We start from the raw sequence: 6,414 nt of genomic DNA on the forward strand, positions 1-6,414 counted from the left end.
ATTTAATTAAAATACAATATTTATAAAACATTAGTTTTTAGGGTAAACTATATCATTAACTACCTAACTATTTACCCCTTTTATTTAACCACTGATTTTTTTTATTTTATCAATCGGATCACCTAATTATTTAAATCTTGACAATCAAGCTACATGCAATTAAATATCAATGGTGGAGATGACGTGACAGTTAATAAAATTTATATAATTATACATCTAGTATTCATTACTTACACATTCTATTAATTTGATCCTAACTTTTATTTAATTCAATAAATTTAATCTTTAATCCGATGATGAAATGTGTCACTGTGTGATTGGATGTTTACTTTAATCGGGATATAAACAAGTCAATGCATAAATTAAAATGCTTATTACGATAAGCCTTCAACTATCAAGAAACTTCAAGCCAACGAAGTTCTTCGTTATATTTTAATTATAATAATATATTAAAATTAAAATTAAAATTATTTTTATTTTTATTTTTTTCATTAAAATGATTTAAAATATAAATAAAATACATTCACATATTAATATGTTATAATATTTGTATATATATATATATCATGCTATCGAAGTTATTATTAGGTCATTTTCCCTTTTTTATTTACATTAACTATATATATTATGTCGTGATAAGTTTGTTATTTGAATGGTGCATCCCAGTGGTTAGGGCTTTTGCTTCCCCTCCTCACGTCTTGGGTTTAAACCTCATTAGCAACGGTTATTGATTCAATTTATTTTCTATTCATTCAATTGGTGACACGTGACAACATTTGATTGGATGAAAATTTTATTAAATTAAATAAAAATATTAAGAAAAAAAAAACCCAATCACATAATGACACGTGTCACCATCTGATTGATGATTAAAATTATTGAATTAAATAAAAGTTACGACCAAATTAATAGAATGTGTAAGTAATGAAGACTAAATGTGTAAGTAATGAAGACTAAATGTGTAATTAACTACCACGTCATTTCCTCCATTAATATTTAACGGCAGGTGGCTTGATTGAAAATATTTAAATAGTTAGGTGATATGATTATCAAAATTAAAAAATCGGTGGTTAAAGTAAAATGGATAAATAATTTGGTGGTCAATGGTATAGTTTACCCTAAAAACTAATGTTTTATTAATATTGTATTTTAATTAAACTACATTTAGATTTTTAACTAATTTACAATTATACATCTAGTACTTAATAATTTAATGTTTTATATATTAATTTAATGTTACTCATGGTTAATGGTGCTCATCCACGCTCGACGAGCATTGTAGAATTTTTCTATATTTTATGTATATAATAATTTTAAATATTTAAATTATATGATATCGATATCACATTATATTTTCTTAAATATATGTCTTAAAGATAAAATATTTTTATTTGAATTTCATTTTAATATATTATAATAATTATGATATCATTTTCATATCATATATGTATGTATCTTGAACATGATTTCATTACTATATAGTCATCCAATCAATACTTAACAAATTATTATTCCTAAATGAGTCGAGACTTACAAATTTTGTATCTAAATATAATTAGGAAACATCATAATTTATTTTTAACACATCTGATCATATTTCGAATCATTCTAAGTATTATCCGCAAACTCTTGCATATCATATAATAAGGTAATATATAAAACGACCTTAAAAATTGTCTGAAATATGATTAGATGTGTGTATTCATGTGAATAACATGCAATGTTTTTTAAATATATTTAAATGTAAAATTCATAAGTCTCAACTTATTCAGTAAATATACTTTTATGTAAGTGTTGATGATATGATTGTATGAATAAACATGGTTGATATTAAAGTGTATGACATCTTGAATGATGATTAATATATATATGAAATTAAAAGTATACTAGCTTTATTAATTCAACTATATAAATTGTAACACACATGGTTCCCTATCTATCCATTTGATATTATTATTTCCCTTTTTAATATCTTTCAGTATGTTGTGCCATTGTTTTATATTTATCTCAGCCCTGAAGGAGACACATAAAGAATATAATTTGGTATCATAGTGCTATCACATGAAGAAAAATGATAGACCACTTGTCAGTGAACAAGGGACCCTCTAGCAGCAAGTAAACCAGAACTGCATGGGCAGGCCATTAATTACATTTGGCATTTGGTTTATATTTAGAGCTGACAGGTGTGTATTATACCATACATGCAGATGCCAACAAAAGTTTCAAAGAGATAAACAATGGTGGCGCGTTGTAAATTAATAAAAATGAAAGCTTTATCATCCCCAAAAGAACCAATTAGGGAAGTCTATATCCAACGTTTCTTTATCTCCACATTAGCGAAACAATGGTGGTAGGGCTGTTGCATTCGGTCCTCTTGTAACACCCCAATTATTATAATTATTAAGATCACATGTATATTGGCCGTAGCAATTAATATGACCACCTGTTAATGCCATTATTATATGTAGGCACCAAGCCAACCACTCCTCAATTATGAAAGATATGAAGAGTGTGTAATAATCCATTATAATAAAAACATTCTCTGAACCTACGAACTCAGAGTGAAAATTTGTGATAAACATATCTCTATCTGTTCATCAACAGCCAAAGACAACTCATTTTCTCTAATAATCACCTCTCAACGTGGTCAAAACAATTTCACTACCCTTTTGTTTAGAGGGCACCAAGCGGTTCATAACCGTTAAGAAGGGAGCAAAACCTCGAATAAGACAAAAGCTACCAAAGCCAGAATAATTGCTCATCTTCAGTACTCTAGCCTCTTGGAAGCTTACATGGATTTTCAAAAGTGTAGAGCTTCGACTGAAGTAGTGCCTTGATTAGCTGCTGCAAGATAGAAGTTTGAAGCGAGGCAACGATCTTTAGTGATATCATGAGACACTTCGAAAGACTCGGAGCTGAATCAATTGATGGACGCTAATTGTGACATGTGGTGAAATATCGAGAGGAACTAACCAAGCCATGCAAGAAGCTTTGGATTTCATGTGGAGGATTGAAGCTCCACCCAACTCAACATGCTCAGTAAGACTCCCCTGCGGATCTTCAACTCCGTAGATCGACGAAACCTAAAGAATATCAAGCTAAACGTATTGAGCCATATCGTTAAACCATATCAGCTTTTGATCAACATCATTGCTTGAAATATGAAGAGTGTAGAATAAAAAAAAAAAGAATTTGTGAAAATTGCGTGAAAATGAAGGAATGGCCTAGTGCATATGGCTTTGGAAAAATGAAAAGAGAGCAATTAAAGAATTCACGTGGTTGTGGGAAATTATAGATAACATGCAAAAGGGGGTAAACCACAAGGTATGTAATCCAAGTTTGGTGAGATCTTTACCTTGTCTCTTATTTTCCAAGTGGTTATAGTTATGACATAATAGTTTTTACAAGATCAATTTAGTCCATGATGTTAGTAATTAAATATTACTAGCTCTTCAAGTTTTTAGTTATGCAAATTGGGTTTCCAAATTATTAATTAGATTCTAATAAGTTATTTTTTATGGCAAGGAAAATTATTGGAAGTCATATTTGTACGATAAATTATACGTGTTCGTTAGAAAAAGATTAGAAGCTAGAAATCAAATTGGTGAGCTGGAATTTAAGAATAATATTTTGGGTTTTGTTGATGTTTCGATTTTGAGGTCCGTTTCGCCAAATTCAAACCCGATAAGCTATTTTTCACTGATTAATCACCCGATTCGATCTGTTTTTCGGAGTTATGCTCCGTTTTTGATAAAATTTTTGTTAATATGTATATGAGGAATTATTGGAAGTTGATTTCAAGATCGAGGGTGTTCAAATTTAATTTAAATGGTCGAGCAATATGGTACGAAAATCGAGGTAATACATTACTACCTCTTTATGCTTTATAGAACATGTTGGTATTGATAAATGCATGAATGAAAATGTTTGGTCTCATATGTGTAAGTAATGAAGTTCTACACTCGATACGAATGCGGTAGGGAGTAGGTAACTGAATATGGCTCAGATGACTATTATAAGAAATTAGAGGACACTTAGAATTAAATTACAAGTTCTGGAATTAAGTAATAAATGAATCAACCATGTATATGTAGATTATAATTTATCTCATTAAAGGTACTTAGATGATACATTGTGAGAATATTTCGAATAGGTAAAATTACGAAATTACCCTTATGTTGGAAAATGACAAGAATTGTCCCTGGAAGTGGATTAATAAATCTGAAAAGACATATTGATCTGATAAAACTATTGATGTGCATAAGAAATATTAGTTTTACTTGAAAATTCTGGATAACCGGTTTTTAACCCCAAGAGGGTTTATGCAAGATACTAGAAGTCTGTTAAGGAATCATTTCAAGATCAGAGAATGATCGAGGAAACAATTAACCATAGGATCTCTAAATTATAAGTATGTTCATTAAGAGTTAATACCGAAGTTATCTGGTTAAGAAATTATGAAAATGCCTTGAGAGGTACAAATAGTCCGAGTTGACCCTGAATGAGAAAATATTTTGAGGATTCGTACTTAACTCGATAAATTACGGAATTAGTTGTTAAGATCTTGTCTTTGTACAAAAAAATTTATGATATTCCGTTTGTAAAATCTGAGAAGGCACTTGACCCGAAAATATCCGAGTTATGAGTAAATACCTGAAGAACAATTTATTGGAAGGTGCTCTTTTATCATAATTGTTCGAAGGGACTGAAATAGATGATAAATTGGAATTAAATAATAAGACCGGATGGAGGGAAAAAATTGAAATACTGTAGATCTATAAAATGACCAAACTACCTCTATAATGGAAATAACCCAATAATATCACCAAGCTCAGGAATAATTGGATATCCTCGAGCTCTGAAATGAATGGAATAAGACTGAGCATCAAAATGACCAAAATACCCTTATGACCTAGAATAAGTAAATGTATTGGATTAATTAAGTTATCCAAATAAGCATAGGTGTTGGACTACCTTTACAAGTTATGGAACACAACTTAAGTGAGTTGATCAATCGTAATGATATGTCAGTACATGGACGATATAGATATTGCTTGAATGCGTGTTCGTCTTCTCAAGTGTGGCTTGATGATAATTTTGGAAGTATTTAGCTCAGCTAAACTCTAGATCGCATTCAATATTAAGAAGTGGATATTCATTAGACAAATCAACTACAACTACCAAATTGAATTGAACGGAAGTGCAATATGTATCTAAAATTCAGAAGTCTGAATTACTATGAAAAACCCTGAAGTAACTGTAAAGGACTTGACTACTAAATGAACTAATCAGATGAACTTATATGATGTATCATCCCTATGGATTATGAACCACAAATCAAGTACGTCAGCATTTCCTGGTATAGTTGAAACATGGAAATGAAATAAAGACCATTAGAATATTTGTTTGTCTCCTTAAGATCTATTCAGTGACGACTCAGAAGATGATTTGTGGATAAGAATATTTGGTATTAAAGAGTAAATACCCTGGAAGGTTAATGAATTGACAAGTTGATAAAGTATTGGTTATGGGAGTTATTCATCTGGAGTTGTTTGATAATCGGATTAATCGTCATATATTGTAAAGATTCTGAAGACATTCAGATTTCGTAGAGCTTCAGAAAAGTGTCCGAATAAGATGATCCCGATAAATCATATCCTGAATAACTGATGATTCTGTCAGTTAATGAACTTTTCAAATAGTGATTCTAACTTCCGACATTCTATCGGTAAACTGAAGATTAGTGTCTCTCTACCCGATAAGATTATCCAGTATCTATGAATAACATCTGTAAACTCTGGTGTGTTCCCTAATCATATAAATATTTTATCTGATTTTTGACTTGAATTATGTTATGATACATGACCTGAATTCTATTCTAATTTCTGATATGGATTCTGTTATGATATCTGTTCTGAATTCTGTTTTGATTTCTGATATCTCCGTTTAATGACGGAAAAATGTTTTAATTGGGGGGTATTGTTGAAGGAAGTATTTCCGCAGGTTCATCGGCTTTGTGCTCAGGGCCTTACAAGTTGTGTGGGTTGGGTGTATGGTTCTGGGGAACCTACACATTATGTTGTGTTGGGATGGGGGTATATATATATATGTTTTTAAAAAAGATCTGAAAAGTTACATGGTTTTTGGGAACACACTAGATAACCTATTCTGATCTCCTGAACTCAGTCATCCGAAATATTTCTCTGAACTGAAAGCTCATTGTCCGTTACCACTTGAAATATCAGTATGATCTCTGCTCAGCATAAAAATCTTTAAATGTTCGGAAACAATAAGGAAATATATATTTATTTGTATTTGCACGTTCATCAGCATCATCTGGTAGTTCTGTATTACTGAGCTTTCCAAAACTCATTCTGTTACTCATCTTTTCAGGCTAAAAGAATTGTACCAGTG

This window comes from Hibiscus syriacus, unplaced genomic scaffold, assembly GCF_006381635.1.
Source record: "Hibiscus syriacus cultivar Baekdansim isolate YM2019G1 unplaced genomic scaffold, ASM638163v2 tig00110204_pilon, whole genome shotgun sequence".
Taxonomy (NCBI): domain Eukaryota; kingdom Viridiplantae; phylum Streptophyta; class Magnoliopsida; order Malvales; family Malvaceae; genus Hibiscus; species Hibiscus syriacus.